At 40.8% G+C, this 21,117-nt stretch overlaps 1 protein-coding gene across 10 annotated transcripts in view; it reads right to left on the reverse strand.

The window, feature by feature from the left end:
* Nucleotides 1-10,125, reverse strand: part of ZMYND11 (zinc finger MYND-type containing 11) — a 74,186-nt gene extending 64,061 nt beyond the window's left edge. For 6 of the 10 annotated variants that reach the window (XM_065921442.1, XM_065921441.1, XM_065921440.1 and 3 more), the window contains exon 1: nucleotides 9,432-9,567. The gene's annotated coding sequence lies outside the window, so the exon portion shown is untranslated. Of the gene's footprint in view, nucleotides 1-8,661; nucleotides 8,796-9,073; nucleotides 9,328-9,431; nucleotides 9,568-9,721; nucleotides 9,917-9,970 lie in introns of those variants that run through there. The other 4 variants (XM_065921435.1, XM_065921434.1, XM_065921437.1 and 1 more) reach the window with 4 other exon arrangements.
* Between the last annotated feature and the right edge of the window lie 10,992 nt (nucleotides 10,126-21,117).

Consider the following 21,117-nt stretch of genomic DNA (forward strand, 5'->3'; position numbering starts at 1 on the left):
TCACTCCTCCTCTAAAAGCCCTGACTTCTGAAGATTGACAGAGTCTACACGAGAGAGGAAAGGAGAGAAACCCATGGAAATTATCAGACACTCCACAGGTCCTCAGGAAACCCTCTGGTAGACGTGGGAAAGCATGAGAAGGCAGGTGTCAGTCACTGGTGACTGGAGTGGCAGTGAATCTCACTGCTCACAGGCTTCTTCCCTTGGATTTCTCTGGGACACGGTTCAGACAATGAAGCTGCTCCTGCTCTGCTCTGACCCTGTAAGTGGAAACAACACTCCCAATCTGGAGGAACATCAAGGACCTCCTGACATGCAGACAAAAGCCAGGGATACCCAGGTTGCTAAGCAGCAGTGCCAGGAAAACCTCCTCAGGTGGTCTAACTCTCACCTGTAGGCACAACTTCACCATGGCTGGCATAACGACTGCCCAGGGAAAGACATCCAGGTGCTTCTGATGCCTGTCAAGATTACAAGCTTACTCCACAACCCCGGAACACTAGGCTGCTGCTCAAACTACAGGAAATCTCAGAGACACTGAATTGGGTGGCAGCCTAGACATCAATGTCCCAGACACAATGCAGGACCATTAGGAAACACTAGCCAACCCCACGCTTGCTATCCAGCCCCCCTGATCATCAGCAAAGTGACAATGGCAGAGTATTTTTGAGGAACCTGAAAAGACTACTAGTTTTCTTCTGGGACACATTAATTTTTCAGGTCATTTAGATTATCCTCTGCAGGAAACTTCAAGATTAAGTTCCTGAAAAATAATTTCTGAGACAGGTAGCTAAGGGAACGTCACAGGGTACATCATTTCCTATAAGCCATTACAAGAAGAACTTTGTAGAAGAAGGCATATATACTTGGACTACTTAAAAATTAAAATGTGGAACTTAAAAAGTTCAACAAACAAACAAACAAAAAAACCCAACTGTAACTTTAAAATAGAGCCCAGAACCATCCCCAGAGATTCTGGCTTAACAAGAGTTAAGAAAAAAAAAATTCAGGTGCTCAGTCATGCTTGAGAACCAGTGTACTATCAGGAGCTTCCCAGGTGTTGCACTAAATCCCAAAGAATTTATTTAAAAAATGCAAACACTATAGCAACTAAGGTTTACAACAATATGTTTTTCATTAGGATTTATTTTAAATATGCAAATGAATCAAGACAAAGTCTCACTTTGTATTGGTAGCTGTTCAGCTTTTAATTCACTTGGAAATAACTCAGACTACAACTTTTTATTTCAATAATCATAAAATAAAGTTTAACTTTCAAGTTACTCAAATGGAAGTTTCTGAACTAAAACAATCTAACACGAATACTGATCACAATTGGGAGCCTACTTATATGTGCAGAATAAGCATGTATGTATTTCAAAATAAAAACCATAAGGTATTTTGACATTACAGTAAGTGCAATATTTTTAAAATTTATTTATTTTTAATTGAAGGATAATTGCTTTACAGTATTGTGTTGGTTTCTGCCAAATATCAACATGAATCATCCACAGGTATACATATGTCCCCTCCCTCTTGAGCCTCCCTCCCAACCCTACCCTTCTAGGTTGTTACAGAGCCCTGTCCTGAGTTCCCTGAATCAGTACAGGGAAGCCTGGCGTGCTGCAAATCATGGGGTCGCAGAGAGTCCAACACGACTGGGCGACTGAACTGAACTGAACTGGATCATACAGCTAACTCCCACTGGCTATCTATTTTACATATGGTCATGTTTGTTTCCACATTACTCTCTCCCTACATCCCACCCTCTCCTTCCTCCTCACCCCACACTGTGTCCTTAAGTCTGTTCTTTATGTCTGTGAGAGAACCCACACACCACAACTAGGGAGTACTCCTCTCCACAACTAGAGAAAAGCTCACACACAGCAACGAAGGCCCAGTGCAGCCAAAAATAAATAATTAATTAATTTTTAAAAAGATAACATTGCTAATGGTAAATAAAATACCCAAAAAAACTTTTACACATATCAATAGCAAGCCCAAATAAATCAATCTCACTTGTTCCTACAATTACTGGCCAGCTGAAGTAGATATAATCCATAATAATTCGAGAAGGGCTTCATGTCAAAACTCAATTGAAAATTAAGAACTTTATCTCTCTAACAGCATTTCTCAGATGCAGCTTTTTTTTTCCATTCATTTTTATTAGTTGGAGGCTAATTACTTTACAATATTGTAGTGGTTTTTGTCATACATTGACACGAATCAGCCATAGATTTACATGTATTCCCCATCCCAATCCCCCTTCCCACCTCCCTCTCCACCTGATTCCTCTGGGTCTTTCCAGAGCACCAGGCCCGAGCACTTGTCTCATGCATCCAGCCTGGGCTGGTGATCTGTTCCACCCTAGAAAATATACATGTTTCGATGCTGTTCTCTCGAAACATCCCACCCTCCCCTTCTCCCACAGAGTCCAAAAGTCTGTTCTGTACATCTGTGTCTCTTTTTCTGTTTTGCATATAAGGTTATCGTTACCATCTTTCTAAATTCCATATATATGCGTTAGTATACTGTATTGGTCTTTAGCTTTCTGGCTTACTTCACTCTGTATGATGGGCTCCAGTTTCATCCATCTCATTAGAACTGATTCAAATGAATTCTTTTTAATGGCTGAGCAATATTCCATGGTGTATATGTACCACAGCTTCCTTATCCATTCATCTGTTGATGGGCATCTAGGTTGCTTCCATGTCCTGGCTATTATAAATAGTGCTGCAATGAACACTGGGGTGCATGTGTCTCTTTCAGATCAGATGCAGTTTTGAAACAGAAAAGTCATCAAGAAGCAGATAAATCAAGAATCTACCAAAAAACAAAAACAAAAAACTACAGTGTTTATAATAATTTTCAAGTTGAGATAGTTTAGCCTTCATTAAGAGTATTTCTCTTTAAAAAACCTTCCTATAGCTATTAAATATAAGAAAACCTTGTGTAATATCCCCACTGATGAGCATCAGCATGATCTGAACCTAGGCATGCTACCAATCAGTTGATCAGTTCTCTCCTCACCACGTTTCATATTATTTTATTTTTAGACAATAAACCCCTTCTGAATCCTGAAGCCTCCGTACTTGGAGTAACTTTCAAGAAATGAGCTATTTAAAGGAAACAATAAACAAAAAGAAAAGACAACCTGTAGACTGAGAGAGATATCTGGAAATGACTTGACCGACAAGAGATTAGTCTGCAAAATTTACAGACAGCTCATAAGGCTTCCCTGGTTGCTCAAACGGTAAAGAATCTGCTTGCAATGCGGGAGATCTGGATTAGATCCCTGGGCTGGGAAGATCGCTTGGAAAAGAGAATGGCAACCCACTCCAGTATACCTGCCTGGAGAATTCCATAGACAGAGGAGCCTTGCGGGCTACAGTCCATGGGGTCGCCAAGAGTCAGACATGACTGAGCAACTAACACAAACACATATGAGGCTTAACACCACCCAAAAAAAATAACCCAATCAAAAAATGAGCAGAAAACCTAAGTAGACATTTCCCCAAAGAAGACATACAGATGGCCAAGAGGCATATGAAAAGATGTTCAACAGCACTAGTTATTGGGGAAATACAAATCAAAACTACACTGAGATATTGCTTCACAGCCACCAAAATGGCTATCATCAAAAAAATCCACAAAAAATAAATGCTGGAAAGGGTGTGGAGAGAAGGGAATCCTCCTACACTGTTGGTGGGAATGTAAACTGGTATAGTGACTATGGAGAACAGTATGAAGGTTTTTTAAAAATTAAATACAGAGCTACCATATGACCCTGCAATCCTGCTCCTGGTCATATGTCTGGAGAAAAACATAAGTCCAAAAGGATACATGTATCCCAATGTTCACTGCAGCACTGTTTATGACAGCCAAGACATGGAAGCAACCTAAAAGTTCACAGACAAAGGACTGGGTAAAGGAAATGTGGTACATATATACAATGGAAAGTTACTCAGTCATTAAAATGAATGAAACAATGCCATTTGCATCAACATGGATTGACCTAGAGCTTGCCATACTGACTGGAGTCAGACAGAGGAGGAGAAACACCATATGACATACTTACATGCAGAGTCTAAAAAGAAATTATACAAATAACTTATTTATAAAACAGATCCACAGACTTAGAGAAGAAACTTATGTCTGCCAGCGTGGAAGGATAGGAGGAAGAGATACAGAGTTTGGGATCGACATGTACACACTGCTATATTTAAAAGGGATAACCAACAAGGTCCTACTGTATAGAACAGCAAACTGTCCAGTGTGGGTGGGAGGGGAGCTTGGGAGAGAATGGACACCTGTATATGTATGGCTGAGTCCCTTCACTGTCCACCTGAACTATCACAACAGTGTAATTGGCTATATTCCAATATAAAGTAAAGGGTTAAAAATAAGAAATTAGCTATTTCAAGTCAAAGCGAACTTATCCAGCAATGGGAACAGTAGAAGATTCCTTGAGACAATGACTGCCCCGTGTAACACAAGACAAAAACTTTAGCAATAAAGTTAGTCCCTGGTGACTCAGATGGTAAAGAATCCACCTGCAATGCAGCAGACCTGGGTTCAATCCCTGGGTTGGGATGATCCTCTGGCGAAGGGAATGGCTACCCACTCCAGTATTCTTGCCTGGAGAATTCCATTGACAGAGGAGCCTGATGGGCTACAGTCTGTAGGGTTGCAAAGAATCGGACACGACTGAGCGACCAAGCGCAGCACTGCACAAGCTCTCAATACACTTCTAAATATTTGTATGTATCTTTCTTTTGTTTACATGATAAACGGATAGGAAAGATATCCTCTTGCTTTAAACTTTAAGTTTACTTAGCATACAAGGAGGTCAAATTACAAAAAGATACTAAAGGTTTTAAGTGGGTCTACCTTTCATTTAAATGCTTAGATAGTAACAAAAGAATAAAAAAATTACTAACCATAACAAAGTTGCTTTTAAAAATCATCAAGTAGCTAAAAAAAGTCATAAAGTTACAAATTAGAATGAATCTGAAATTAGTGTTAAGACCTCAAAAGTAATTTCAGCTCAAATACAACAAACCTTAACTCACACACATGGTTCCACAGCACCTGTACTTAATTTCTTGTTATACTTTACTGCACTTGCTTCAGTAATTTGTTACCAAGTGTCTAGTATAAAGCAGTCTCAATAAATAATGTGAATGAATGAATGAACGCATGATATTAAGACATATTCTACTTATTATAAGTAATGTCAATATATTTTAATGTGATCTCACAAAATTAACTTTATAAAAGCAGCTATTTAAAATGAGTTTACTAGACTTAAATGTTACTCAGCTTACAAAAAAGGAAATACTGTGTATAAGTTTTAAGCAACACACATTTTTGCAACTACTATACAAGAACACAGGGTAATCTGCTCAACATATTCCTCTCGTCTCTAAAGAACAGATGAGTCCATATGATCCCTTAAAAACCCTATTATGACAGTACTCCATTGTCATTTCTATTCATCTGTTTCTTTAATTTCACATAAAGTTAGGCAAATATTAGCCATTTATGCATTGACTGAATAGAAAGCATGCTCCCAAAATACAATGAAAGATTAGCTAAATGTCTAAATATTTACTAGTTGCACATAAATTAGATTTGTAAAATTGAATTGAGTATCTAAGCCTAACAATTTGCTAAATTTGCCTACTAAATACATAATGCTCTCTATAAACATTTTCTTAATTTCCAAATAAATATTTTAACTTTTCATAATACTTATTTGCATTTGTAAGTAATTTTAATATCAAATATTGTATAGTATTTTCACAATACAAACTACCAGCATACCTTGTCTTATTGCACTTTACCTTGTAGCCCCTCACAAACACTGTTTTAACAAATCGAAGGTTCATGGCAATCCTGCATTGAACAAGTCTATTGGTGCCATTTTTCCAACAGCATTCATTCTCTCTCTGTTTCTCTGTCATAGTTCGGTAATTATTGCAACATTTTAAGCTTTTTCATTATTATATTTGTTAGCATGATCTGTGATCAGTGATCTTTGATGCTACTACTAAAACTCACTAAAGACTCAGGTAATGGGTAGCATTTTTTAAGAATAAAGTATTTTTAAATTAAGGTATGTTCATTTTTTTGGACATAATGTTATTTTACATGTAATAGACTACAATATAGCCTCAATATAACTTTTAAATATATATATTGGGAAATCAAAAAACTCACGACTCGTTTTATTATATCTGCTTTATTGTGGTGGTCTAGAGCAAAACCCACAGTATCTCTGAGGTATGCCTATAAATAGCTTTTCAAGAATTTTCTAACTGGAAAATCAGTAATAGAAGGCACACATATGCACATAAAAAAATCTTAAGGGAGTATATATGTTTAAGACATTACATGTGAGTTATTACATCACACTGCTGGGTATTTAGATTTGAATTTTATCTCCCTTCCATTATGTTCATTTCTATCATTTCAACTCTAATCACAGAGATCTCAAACTTTTATGTTACATGGATTATATTCTCTTGACTACTACTACTTCTTTCACTTTTTATGAGAGAGTATGCATATGTGTTGAGGGGTCTGGTGGTGCTACAAGGAGGTCAGACCTTACACAATTAAAAGGAAGACTGCCATGCTTTTAAGATGATCATATGTATGATTTTTAAAAGTGGGATAGTATACATAAAGAACTTTGTGAAATGGTTGAGACTTAGTAAACATACAATATACCTGTTTTTATCATGATACTCAGTTATGAAACAAACCTGTGGATACCAAAACATTTCAAAACTCAAGACCAAAGGAGAACAGACCACACTGTACCAAAGGAGATTTAAACTTTTTGAACTTCTGACAATGCCACTGAAAGAAAGTAACTGAAAGTCATCACGTAAGAAGTAGTGCTAGCAATTAAACTCTCTCAAATGGGGAAACTGAGGCCAGGCAAGGCAAATTTAAATAATTCGTCCAAGCTCACTTTGCTAGTAAATGACAGAGGTGAGATTCAGACCCAAGCCACCGCCCTCAAACTCTGCTGGTATACTACCTCTAATCAATTACCAAAAATCTAATCAACCTGTAAAGAAATTCACTATTGAGTCCAAGTGAAGGTTTTGAAACAGTGAAACTGTTTTTTCAAGTCTGACTCTTCTCCTTAACATTTTCCCCTTTCCAGACACAGCCTCTTTGCTTTTCAACTGAAGGGTGGTTGGAGAAGGGCATGGCAACCCACTACAGAGTTCTTGCCTGGAGAATCCTCATGGACAGAGAAGCCTGGAGGGCTACAGTCCATGGCGTCCCAAAGAGTCAGACACAATTGAATCGATTTATCAGAGAAGTAGGTAAACAAAATCTGGGCTTTAGACAACAGTAGGACACTATTCCATACTTTATTACGAATGCTAAAATTCTTAATTACATTCAATTAGTATCTCAATTTAGGGATGCCAAAGGGTATGAACGTCTCTCTTACACACTATCTGAACAGCCCTTAAAGAAAAGAGGGTACAATTACAAGAGGGTGAAAGTGCGAACACACAGGGCAATTCATGGAAACATGCAACATGACATGCATTCAAAGTATCAACATAATGATATCCTAGGAATACCGCAAATGAAATAAGGAGATAATTTTAACACTTTAATTGATTTTTCTTTGTAAAGCTGGGAACATTTACATGTATGTTTATTTAAGCACCTTGCAACAGGTAACTGAAAAAATAAATTGCCCAATTACAAAATGTAAAAGGGAGATTCTGTTTTCATATAAACAACATATAAGTGGGAAAAGTACCACAAAAACAACAGAGTTCCTCTGTTAATCATGCACCGAGTTAAGCAAGAAAAATATTTTATTGAGTCTGTCATAATCATATTATCTGACCTCTAATTTTCTAACTTGGCCATTTATAAAAGACAGTCCACCAAAATAATGACTGTAACCAATGCTAAAAACAAGGAAAATAACATGCTAAAAGAAAATTCACATCTTATCTCCTGCTTGTACAAATTAGAATTCAGAATTAGAATTCAGAATTAGAATTAGAATTCAGAATTAGAATTCAGAAAAGTCACGCAGGTGACTCTGCTTACCAGAAAGCACTCAAACTTTTACAGTACAGCTAAAACGATTTCCCTGATTGCTTCAAACCATTCATGAGAATAAATGACCCCCAAACCTGAAAAGTTTATGCATCCCATAATCACTAAGCTACAACTCCTACATTTCTCAGTCTAAAAGAAAATAAAGGTTTTACTTTCTGCCTTTGAATAGACAATTATTTTTAACCAGTCTCTTGCTTCCACAGGACTCTGCTTACTGTAGGATGCAGCACACGTGGGTGAGCAGACCAGAGGACCCAGGACCTAAATCTCAGAGGGCCCTGCCTGGGCCTCTCAAGGTGTGACCCAAGCATCTCTTCCATCCCTCAACGGGGTGCCGTCTCTGAGTTCAACAGGACCCTGTACTGGGCCCACACCCCACAGGAGCACACGAAGCACCATGAACACACGAAGCACCATGAACACACAGTGTGTGACCGCGGGTGTCACATGCCCACACCAGGTATTATGCACACACCTGGTGTGTCACCCGGCACCGTAACTCCACCGGGTAGCACGTCCCTACCACATGTCACACGAGCACCACACACTCACCAGGTATCATGCAGGCTCCCACGAATGTAACAGCAGGCGCACACCACGGACACACCGGGCAGCCAGCCCACACGATCTGTAACACCGAGCACCATGGACACTGGTTCTCACGCCCCCACCGTACAAACACCGGGCACCGCTGGGCCAGAAACGCCTGAGGGTACGGTCCACGCGGAAGCTGGGGCCCGGGCCAGCCCGCTGGGCCGCAGCCTAGCAGCACCCCTCCTGACGCCGGGCAGGACGGGCGGCGGACACGCAGGCGGTGCAGCGGTCTGCGGAGGAGGCGGAGGCCTCGCTGCCGCCTGGTTCCCGGGCCCGGGGGGCCGAGCCTCGCCTGGGCCCTTGCGGACCGGCCACGCTGCCCAGCCGCCGCGGACGCCCCCAGCCCACCCTACCCACCCCAGACACTCACAGGGCCGTGTCCCGCCGGACCCCGACCCGGACCGTGGCCCAAGGGCCTGGCCGCGCAAGGAGGACCGGCCTGGCGGGCGGCGCTCACGCGACTCCCCGGCTTCGCGGCCCGCGCAGGCCCCGCGCGTCCCTGCTCCTGCGGGGCCTCCCCCGGCGGCGGGCCCACCTCCCCCGCCGGCCAAGAGCGGCCCAGCAGGCCCGGCCCGGCGCGAACAAAGCTCCGCCGGCCGGAGGCGGGCGGCGGTCACGCCCGCGGCCCGAAAGGCTGCGGCCGGGCCGGGCCTCACAAAGCCCCCGCCTCGGACACCCGCCCGCGCCCCGCCCGCGCCCGCACCCCCGCCGAGGCCGAGCGTCCCCACCATTATGCTCCGGTGCTCGCCGCCGCCGCGTCAGGCCCTGCCCCTCCGCGCCGGCCCGCCGTCCGCGCCGCCTCCTCCGGGCCGGGCCGGCGGGGCTCGGGGCGGGGGGGCTGCGATCTCCGGGCCCGGCTCCCCGCCCCGGCCTCCCCTCCTCCCCGCCCCGGCCCGGCCTCCTCCCCCCGCCGCCCGTCTGGACCCCGCGCCTCAGGGGCGCCATGTTTACAAGCTTCCACCACAGAAACTCGCGAGTACCCGGCAAGGCGGCGCGGAGGTCCCGCCGCCGCACTTACGAGGTCTCCTCGCCGAGCGGCGGGCCGGGCCCGGGCGCGGAGTTGCGGCGCCGCCGCCGCCGGGAAAGTTCGCGTCCTGCGGGGCCGCGGGGCCGCTCACACGGCGGGCTGAGCGGGGCGGCCGCCCGCCGGCTCGGCCTCCCACCGCCCGCCGCCGCCCTCGGGCTTTATTGTGTGGCCGCCGCCGGCCGCGAGCTGGGGCTCCGCGCGGGCTCCCTCCCGGCGGGCTGCCCACACGCCCACACCCACCTTCCCGCCGTCCTGTGCTCCGCGCCTCTCCCTAATCCGAGCATATTCCTATGGACCCACACAGGCACCCCGAGTCCACACGCACGTGAAAGCTACGTACGTGCGGGCGCGCGGAGCCGGGCGCGGGGCGCACAAAGATCCGGCGCCCGGAGCATCGCCCGCGCGGGCCGCGGCCGCGGGCGCTGCAGGCGCCGGCCCTGGGCGGCCCGGAGGGCACGGGTTGGAAAAGCAGCGAGGCCTGAATCGGCGAGATCGGCAAAAGGATGTTAATACCATTTAGATTCTGTTAACGAAACGTATTGCAGGAACATGCTGAATTCTTCATTCCGTGTGTACACAAACAGGTCTTAAGAAAGGATAGGAGCAAGCATTATCATTTCGGCAAAAACACTACCAGTTTGTGTAAGGAGAAGGAGGTTATCTTTCTTAGTTTGTAATTCTAGATCCAACCTGAGGAGATCCCAATATGTGGGTTAAGAAAGTCTCAGTGATAAGCACACTTTTACAGATTTCACAGTATTTTCTCTAATGATCTTTGTCCATAAGAGTTTGGAAGGAAGACCTACCAACCAAAACTTCCTACTCTGATTCTCTTTGGACATATATACCCGAAAATCGCTGAAAGACTCTTGTCCAAGAAATGCTGGAGTCTAATTCAGTTCATCAATCTTTCATAGCTGGTCTCTAGGGCTAAGTTAGAATTTAGAAAGGGAGTTCTAAGAAACATGGCCTTTCATAGGCCCTGGTTCTGATTCATTCCAGAGTTTTTCGTTGTCTCAAGGGACATTACAAAATAATTTTAACTGATTTTAATTGTACGGATAAATATATGCCAATAAAATCAGGCAGAGGGGTTAAAGATGTCAGAAAAAAATCAAGCCATGCCTTTGAATGTGGGACCAGGAATTCTAAGGATGAATAGCTTTAAGTAAATCATCTTTCTTTGAAAGTCATCTATAAAATAGAGGACTGCATGTTCCCACATATTTCACAGAGGCCATTCAAGTAAGACATCACATATGTGTAAAAGGAAACTTACATTTTAGGAGAGAGATCACTAACCCTAACTGCACATTTTTCTCCCGTTAAATTTTTAGCCATCACTGTTATTTTTGTACCTGGATATTATCTCTTATTCTTCTGTTGTTTTGTCTAGAATTTAACCCTTGGCCCTATTTTCCCTTCAGAACAGTTTTATTTACCTTATTTTCCTCCCAGCTGAATAAATAATAGGCAGGGGAGATGGTTGCAGACAACTGGTTTGGGGTTGGGAGCTGGGGAGAGGCCCAGAAGACTCAAAGGATTATTTCCATGCAACTTAGGTTATGCCATGAATTTATCTGTCAAACTGCAAAGAGAGGGCAAGGAACAGGTGTCAAGGAGAGGAGCGAAAGGGAGAGTAGTGGGCTGTGAGGAATGGTTTACACCAAATTGCCAATGTCTCAGAGACTTTGTTGTACAGTCGCTTAGTCGTGTCCAACTCTTTGTGACCCCATGGACTGCAGCACACCATGCTTCCCTGTCCTTCACCATCTCCCGGAGTTTGCGCACACTCATGTCCATTGAGTCAGTGATGCCATCCAACCATCTCATCCTCTGTCGTCCCCTTCTCCTCCCTCCTTCAGTCTTTCCCAGCATCAGAGTCTTTTCCAATGAGTCAGTTCTTTGCATCAGGTGGTCAAAGTATTGGAGCTTCAGCTTTAGCATCAGTCCTTCAAATGAATATTCAGGAGATTTCCTGTAGGATTGACTGATTTGATCTTGCAGTCCAAGGGACTTTCAAGAGTCTTTTCCAACACCACAGTTTGAAAGCATCATTTCTTTGACTTTCAGCCTTCTTTATGGTCCAACTTTCACATCTGTACATGACTAGTGGAAAAACCATAACTTTGACTAGATGGACCTTTGTTGGCCAAGTAATGTCTCTACTTTTTAATCCACTGTCTAGGTTTGTCATAGCTTTTCTTCCAGGGAGCAAGTGTCTTTTACTTTCATGGCTGCAGTCACCATCTGCAGTGATTTTGGACTTAGCACTACCCAAAGAAGGACCCACACAACACTCCTAGTTCTTCCCCAAACCTGGCTGACACCTGGCACTTAAGTAACATCTGACTTGATCAACATATCACTTTTTCCAGATTCTGCTTTAAGAAATATCATGTAAATAGAGAGGGCATGGTTTACTCAACAAATTGGTGTGGAATTTTTGTTTCTTTAAAAAACGAGATCAAATCATATCCTTACCTTATACGCCATACTTTAAAATAATCCAAATGACTTGAAAAATACAACTGTAGAAACTGAAAATGATTATTCTAAGGGTAGAAGAAAATATAGGTGAATGTTAGTAAGATTAATGTGGAAACATATGAAGCTCTGCAGTTGATCTTAACCAAAAGGCCAATAAGTGCTATCCTAAGCTCTAAGCCAATTATTTTTATCAGAAAAGAGTGATAAATTTGACTATATAAAAATTTATTACTCTAATGTGTCAAAAGAAAATATAGACCTATTTTAAAATATGCCCATTAGGGTTACCACTTTTATACTTTATAAGAAGTTTCTTCTAATATCCTTTTCTCTACTTTCCTCACATAATGAGGATGAATTCAGATTTTTTAGGGCCAGTTTAGAGAGGATGGCTTCACAGTTATATAGAGTTTGGGTTTGCCTGCTAAATTCCCATCTCAGAGTGTTTCTGGCTTGCTAGTATATAGCAATAATAAGTTCATGCATGTGCTCCTGAAAGGCTTGCTTTTATTTCTTTAAAATTTCATTTCATGTTTCTGTTTTGCTTCAAAGGTTGAATTACATAAGCACTGTATGTAATGCATGAATACTGAATGCATGCTTTTGGAGGATATAGCCTTAAGTGTAATATAGAGAATAACTATGGAAAATCTTCAGGAATGCAGATGAACAGTAGATTATACAGAAATTAGTGGATAGAAATTATTATTCTGTGTTATCACAGTACTATAAACCATTGAAGTAAAATAAGTCCATTTGAATGAGACTTGGTGTTTTCATTTATGGAGACTCAGGAATATGTATATCACCCTATGTAACTTAAAATACATTACTTTGCCAACAAAGGTCCATCTAGTCAAAGCTATGGTTTTTCAAGGAGTCATGTGTGGATGTAAGAGTTGGACTCTAAAGAAAGTTGAGTGCTCAAGATGCTTTTGATGCTTTTGAACTGTGGTGTTGGAGGAGACTCTTGAGAGTCCCTTGGACTGCAGGGAGACCCAATCAGTCCATCCTACAGGAAATCAGTCCTGAATATTCTTTGGAAGGACTGATGCTGAAGCTGAAACTCCAATACTTTGGCCACCTGATGCAAAGAACTGACTCATTGGAAAAGACCCTGATGCTGGGAAAGATTGAAGGCAGGAGGAGAAGGGGACGACAGAGGATGAAGTGGTTGGATGGCATCACGGACTCTATGGACCTGAGTCTGAGTAAGTTCTGGGAGTTGGTGATGGACAGGGAAGCCTGGCATGCTTCAGTCAATGGGGTTGCAAAGAGTCAGATACGACTGAGCAACTGAACTGAACTGAACTTAAAATAATAGTAACTGCATTTTCAAATTACATGAATGGTTTCTTGGTAACAAAGTATTTGTTTAGTAGTCATTTGAGTAGTCATTGAGTAGTCATTTCTTTATAGTCAAAAAGGAGTCCAAAATGCAGTACTTGGGTGCATCTCAAAAGCGACAGAATGATTTTGGTTCGTTTCCAAGGCAAACAACACAACATCACAGTAATCCAAATCTATGCCCCAACCATTGATGCTGAAGAAGCTGAAGTTGACTGGTTCTATAAAGACCTACAAGAACCTCTAGAACTAATACCAAAAAAAGGTGTCCTTTTCATCATAGGAGATTGGAATGACAAAGTAGAAAGTCAAGAGACACCTGAAGTAAAAGGCAAGTTTGGCCTTGGAGTAAAAATGAATCAGGGCAAAGGCTAGCAGAGTTTTGTCAAGATAACACACATCACTTTGCTGACAAAGGTCCATATAGTTAAAGCTATGGTTTTTCCAGTAGTCACGTACAGATGTGACAGTTGAACCACAAAGAAGGCTGAGTGCCAAAGAATTGATGCTTTCGAATTGTGGTGCTGAAGAAGACTCTTGAGAGTCCCTTGGACTGCAAGGAGATCAAACCAGTCCTAAAGGAAATCAGCCCTAAATATTCATCGGAAGGACTGATGCTGAAGCTCCAATGCTTTGGTCACCTGATGCAAACAGCCGAGTTATTGGAAAAGGCCCCTGGAAGTAGTGAAGGAAACAGGAGAAGTGGGCAGCAAAGGATGGAATAGTTGGATGGCATCATCAACTCAATGGACATGAATCTGAGCAAACTCCAGGAGTTGTAAAAGGACAGAGGAGCTTGGCATGCTGCAGTGCATAGGGTTGCAAAGAGTTGGCCATGACTTCACGACTGAACAACAATGAATATATATATACATATATATATATATACAAGAAGTAAAAACTAGGATAACAATCTTTAAATATAAAAAACTGTGTCACATTAGTAACATAAATGTCATGTGCATGCGTGCTCTTTCGCTTCAGTCATGTCCGACTCCTTGCAACCCCATGGACTGTAGCCCACCAGGCTCCTCTGTCTATGAATTTCTCCAGGTAAGAATACTGGAGTGGGTTGTCATATCCTTCTCCAGGAAAAAAAGATGCCACACACTCCACCAAAAAAGAAACAAAATAATGGATAATTTACAAAACAGGAAAAATAAATTATTAATAATTTGACAAATGTTCAAATTCACTAATAATAAAATGACAAAGTAACACAACACTGCTTTTCTTCTTCAATGATAATATTATCAAGGGTTAGCAAGATGGACATACTTTCATACACTATTGATAGGAAGTTGAATTGGTATGAATACTCTCGAAATACCAGACCTTAAGAATATTTATATTTAATATCTTTAAGCTCAGACATCCACATTTAGAAATATATCCTAAATATATCTTCTGAAGACCAACAAGAATGTATGCACAAATTATCCTTCCCAACTTAAAAAACTTCAAAGATTTTCTGTTGGATCATGAATGAAATCAAACCCTGTTCTTTGGCTCACAAAGGCCAGCTTTGTCTGACCTCTACCTATCTCCTTTAACTTTAACCTCATTATACATTTCACCCCTGCCTCACTAATCTTTGTCCCATATCAGGAGAGTATAAAGTTTGTTCCCCCTCAAAAAAATAAATAAATAAAGTTTTCTCCCTCCTTCTGAAATATCCTTCCCCCATCTCCCTGGGCATGATCCTACTCATTCTTTAGGTGTCTATTCAATTGTCCCTTTTTCAAAAAAGAACTTCCTAAGTCCCCAGTCTAAAACCTGTATCTTTCTCCATAACATAAGATTATTGTAATGATATATTTACCTTAGAGTTTATAGACTAATGAGATAATTTGTTTTCCATAGCATACCAAGGTTATGAATATGGTTAAGTGGAAAAAATAGCACAGATAAAATTGGTGGTCTCATCGCACCTGAGAAAGTACTATTAAGATATTAGTGTTTTGCTTTTAAGTAACATAATACCAGCAGCTTTGTCATTCAAGAAAAGTAGACGTTAATGCAGTTTAATCAAAATTATATGTCAATTAGATCATGTTATACTTTGGTTACTAACTCAGGACTATGAGATAAAGAATATTATAAATGCAGGTCTCCCAAACCCTGAGAGGAGCCAAATCATTTTCTCTCTGGTCATGTATGCATGAGTGAGTGTGTGTCTGTGTGTGTGTATGAAACAGAAGACGTATGTATACCTGGGATGATATTTTTGAAGCATATTAATATGCTTTTCTCCTTTGCATTTTCATGCACAAACTCCCCAGTTTGTCTAAGGCATTCATATACCTTCAAGGGCATTAGGATTGGCACAGCAAGAATTTATATAGAAGGAAAGTCAATATCAGGTAGCTGACACCCCAAATAAGAAATATTAATCTGCAGCAAGATGAAAGGATTACAACCAAGGCTTTGTTATAATGCAATTCTCCAAATCACTTTTTCTTCTTTTTTAAAACAGTTTCATTTCTTTTCAAACTTTTTACTTTGTATTGGAGTATAGCTGATTAACAATGTTAGGATAGTTTCAGGAAAGGAAATTCCCTGATGGTCCAGAGGTTAGGATTTGGCGCTTTCACTGCTGAGGACCTGGGTTCAATGCTAAGTCAGGGACCTGAGATCCTGTAAGCTGTGAGGTGTGGCAAAAAAAAAAAGAAGAAGAAGAAGAAAGGAAAGAAAATCCTGTATACCATTTAAAAATAAATTTTTTTTTTAGTTACAGATCTGACATAGGAGACCTGAACTTCACTACCCAGGATGGAGACTGGAATGAAATTCGGGAAGAGAGGAGGCAGGAAAATGGCAGTAAAGTTTATAACTGCTTAGGGTTAGACACTTTTTCCTAATATTTATAACTCAAAAATATTTGGCACTCAAAACTATTTGATAAATTAGTGAGTGAGATTCATCATAATGTTTTTGTAATATCAATAAAAAAAAGTCAAAATAAGATAAAAACCCAGCATTAAAAACTGTTAACTGGGAAAGAATATAAAATCACATATGTATATATATTTTAATTCTGTGAGATATTAAAAGAAGTACTGTGGAAGAAAGTGTTAATCATGAATATTTCTCTGGGCTACAAGATACCTTCTTTTTTTAAAAATCTTTTTTCATAATTAGGAAAAAAATTGCTAATAATAATAGCCTAAGAGACTGGTTGTTACTACAACACTGTCTGTCCCTTACTTGAAGTAATATATGCTTTTTAGAACATTAAAATTAAGTTCTATAGCATCTTACTTTTCATTGATTTCTTTGCTTAGTGTGTGGAGAGATTTAGTGGCTGTAATCTATCCATAGTTCACATCTAAAACTTGATGTAAAAAGCCAAAAAATATAATTATTGAGCAAATTGAAGCTAATAAAAATGAATGTGAATATATGTGGGTAGTTATCAGAGCAACGTCTCCAGGCATCGGTTCTCTGCTTTGTAAAGGAGGAAGGCTATCTCACTGCCTTTTCCGGCTCCATCAGCGGTACAGTTCTGGGACCTCCTATGTTAGCCTCACACCTGCTCCCAGAGGTCCTGTTGTCACTATTGTTCTAAAGACCCTCGTGAAAGTTTGCTTATCAGATATTCTTTCTCTTCACATACCCTTGTTCTTGTTACCCCTGGTTTCCTTACTTTCATTTTCCCCTTTCTGTTATTATTATTTGTTTTTTGGAGGGGGAGATGGTAAATGATTCCTTGGATTCTGACCGAACACCATCAAACCTGTTGGCTCCAGGTAGACACCTCTTTCCGTCTTCTTCATTTAAACATAGAAAATACCAGGAAATGCACATGTACATTTTTGTAATCATCCTCCAACCTCTTGTCAGAGATACCTTTATAATTGTCACTTTTTAGGAAGGACAAAATTTAGTCACATTCTACAACATCATTTTAATAAGAATTTCTTGCATTGAGTTTACATTAAAATAACAGACAGCGGCATTTACTCTTTATTACCCATCATTACCAAGGTCTATACTCTCAGATGGTGGATGAGCCCACCTGATCACAAGGAATTGTGAACTGAAATTCCTTTTCAATGCTACATTTTACATAAATTCTTTTCCCTCATTGCCACCTAACAAATGAGAACCTTTGAGAAATATTCTGAGTTTCTTTAAAACCCAGCACTGTGGTATATAGTATTTAAGATATTCTTTTTTATTCTCCTCCTTCAACTTCATGATGGTTGTTATTGGGTAGTTATTTCCCTTCCCACACAAATTCATATTTAAGAAAATGCCAGAGCTATTCAACACAGTATTGGAAGTCCTCACTGCAGCAATTGCACAAGTAAAAAAAATAAAATGTATCCAGATTGGAAGGGAAGAGGTAAAACAGTCATTATATTCAAATGACAAGATACTATATAGAAAATTCTAAAGAATCCACAAAAAAAAACTACTAGAATTGCTAAACAAATTCAGCGACGTAGAAGGAAACAAGATTCAGTTCAGTTCAGTTCAGTTGCTCAGTCATGTCCAACTCTTTGCAACCCCATGAACCGCAGCCTGCCAGGCCTCCCTGTCCATCACCAACTCCCAGAGTCCACCCAAACCCATGTCCATTGAGTTGGTGATGCCATCCAACCATCTCATCCTCTGTCGTCCCCTTCTTCTTCCACCCTCAATCTTTCCCAGCATCAGGGTCTTTTCCAATGAGTCAGCTCTTCGCATCAGGTGGCCAAAGTATTGGAGTTTCAGCTTCAATATCAGTCGTTCCAATGAATACCCAGGACTGATCTCCTTTGAGATAGACTGGTTTTATCTCCTTGCAATCCAAGGGACTCTCAAGAGTCTTCTCCAACACCACAGTTCAAAAGCATTAATTCTTCTGTGCTCAGCTTTCTTTATAGTACAACTCTCACATCCATACTTGACTACTGGAAAAACCATAGCCTTGACTAGACGGACATTTGATGACAAAGTGATGTCTCTGCTTTTTAATATGCTGTCTAGGTTGGTCGTAACTTTCCTTCCAAGAGTAAGTGTCTTTTAATTTCATGGCTGCAATCACTGTCTGCAGTGATCTTTGAGCTCAGAAAAATAAAGTCTGACACTGTTTCCACTGTTTCCCCATCTATTTGCCATGAAGTGATGGGACCAGATGCCATGATCTTAGTTTTCTGAATGTTGAGCCTTAAGCCAACTTTTTCACTCTCCTCTTTCACTTTCATCAAGAGGCCCTTTAGTTCTTCTTCACTTTCTGCCATAAAGGTGGTGTCATCTGTAGATCTGAGACAAGATTAACTTACAGAAATCTGTTCAATTTATGTACACTCAATGAAATATCAGAAAGGGAAATTTAGAAAACAAATCTTTTTTGTAAAATGATTTTTGGGCTGCGGAGGGTCTTTGTTGCTGCATGTGGGCTTTCTCTAGCTGTAGCAAGCAAGGGCTACTCTTCATTGCTGTGTGCGAGCTCCTCACTGCGGTGACCTCTCTTGCTGTGGGGCATAGGCTTTGGGCGTGTGGGCTTCAGTGGCTGCAGCACATTGGCCCACTGGTTTCTGTGTGTGGGCTCTAGGGCACATGGGCTTCTTTAATTGTGGCGTATGAACTTAGTTGCTCCACAGCCTGTGGAACCTTCCCAGACCAGGGATCAAAACTGCATCCTCTACACTGGCAGGCAGATTCTCATCCACTGCCCCACCAGGGAAGTCCAAAAACAATCTTTTTCTAGAACATATTTTTAAAAACCCTTAGGAATAAACCTGACCAAGGAGGTGAAAGACTTATATGCTGAGAACTATAAAACATTGATAAAGGAAATTGAAGATAATTCAAAGAAATGAAAGATATCCCATACTCTGTATTAGAAGAGATAATATTGTTAAAATCACTGTTCTACCCAAAGCACTGTACAGATTTAATGTGATCCCTATCAAATTACTCATGACATTTGTCACCAAACTAGAACAAATTTTCCTAAAGTCTATATGGAGCCACAAAAGACCCAAAACTGCCCAAACAATCCTGAGAAAAAAGAGCAAAACTGGAGGCACAACCCTCCCTGTCTTTGGACACTTCTGCAAAGCTACAGTAGTCAAAACAGCATGGTACCGGCACAAGAACAGACATATGGATGAGTGAAACAGAATAGAGAACTCAGAAATAAATCCACACACTTAAGGTTAAACTTCAACAAAGGAGGCAAGAATATACATTGGAGAAAGGACAGTCTCTTCAGCAAGCGGTGCTGGAAAAGTTGGACAGCCATGCCACAGCTGGCTGTTCTAACTTCAATGAAGTTAGAACACTCTTTCATATCATACACAAAAATAAACTCAAAATGAAGTGCTTAAAGACTTTATGAGACATGACACCGTGAAGCTCCTAGAAGAGAACATAGGCAAGACATTATCTGACATAAATTGTATCAAAGTTTTCTCAAGTCAGTCTCTCAAAGCAGAAGAAATAAAAGCAAAGACTTCCTTTGCCGTCCAGGGGTTAAGAATCTGCCTTGCAATGCAGGGGGTACAAGTTTTATCCCTGGTCAGGGAACTAAGATCCCACATGCTGTGGGGCAACTAGGCCTGTCTATAGCAACAAAGACTCAATACAGCCAAATAAATAAAAGAAAGGAAGAAAAGCAAAAATGAACAAATGGGACCTAATCAAACTTAAAAGCTTTTGCACAGCAAAGGAAACCGTAAACAAATGACAAGACAACCTACAGAATGGGAGAAATTATTCTCAAATGATGTGATGAAAAAGGGTTTTATTTCCAAAATATACAAATAGCTCAGGCAACTCAATAATGAAAAAGCTAAACAACTCAATCAAAAAAAAAAAAAAAAAAAAACCAAAAACCCAACAAACTGGGCAGAAACCAAAATAGACATTTCTCCAAAGAAGACATACAGATGGCCAATAAGAACATGTAAAGATGTTCAACTTTGCTAATTATAAAAGAAATGTAAGTCAAAACTACAATGAATTATCACCTCACACCAGTCTGAATGGTCATCACTTAAAGGTCTGCAAATAACAAAAGCTGAAGAGGGTGTGGAGAGAAAGGAATCCTTCTACACTGTTGGTGGGGATGTAAATTGGTTCAGCCACTCCACTGTATGGAGGTTCCTTTAAAAATTAAAATTAGAGTTATCATATGATCCAGCAACCCTGCTCCTAGTACGTATATCATAAAAACTCTAATTCAAAAAGAAACATGCACCCCAAAGTTTGTAGCAGTATTATTTACAGTAGCCAAGACATGGAAGCATTTAAGAGTGATGTATAGGTCACATCTCAGTCATAAAAAAGCGTGAAATAACGCCATTTGCAGTGATTTGGATGGACTTAGAGATTATCGTATACAATGATTTGTCAGACAGAGAAGGATAGATATCATATAATATGACATATATGGATTCTCAAATACGATACAAAACAGACTTATTTACAGACTTATTTATAAAACAGAATGACTCACAGACATAGAAAACAAATTTGTGGTGACCAAAGGGGAAAGTGGAGGCTAGGGGGAGGGATAAATTAGGAGTTTATGATTGGCAGATACAAGCTGCTTAGTA

This window comes from Muntiacus reevesi, chromosome 2 (genome assembly GCF_963930625.1).
Source record: "Muntiacus reevesi chromosome 2, mMunRee1.1, whole genome shotgun sequence".
Classification (NCBI taxonomy): domain Eukaryota; kingdom Metazoa; phylum Chordata; class Mammalia; order Artiodactyla; family Cervidae; genus Muntiacus; species Muntiacus reevesi.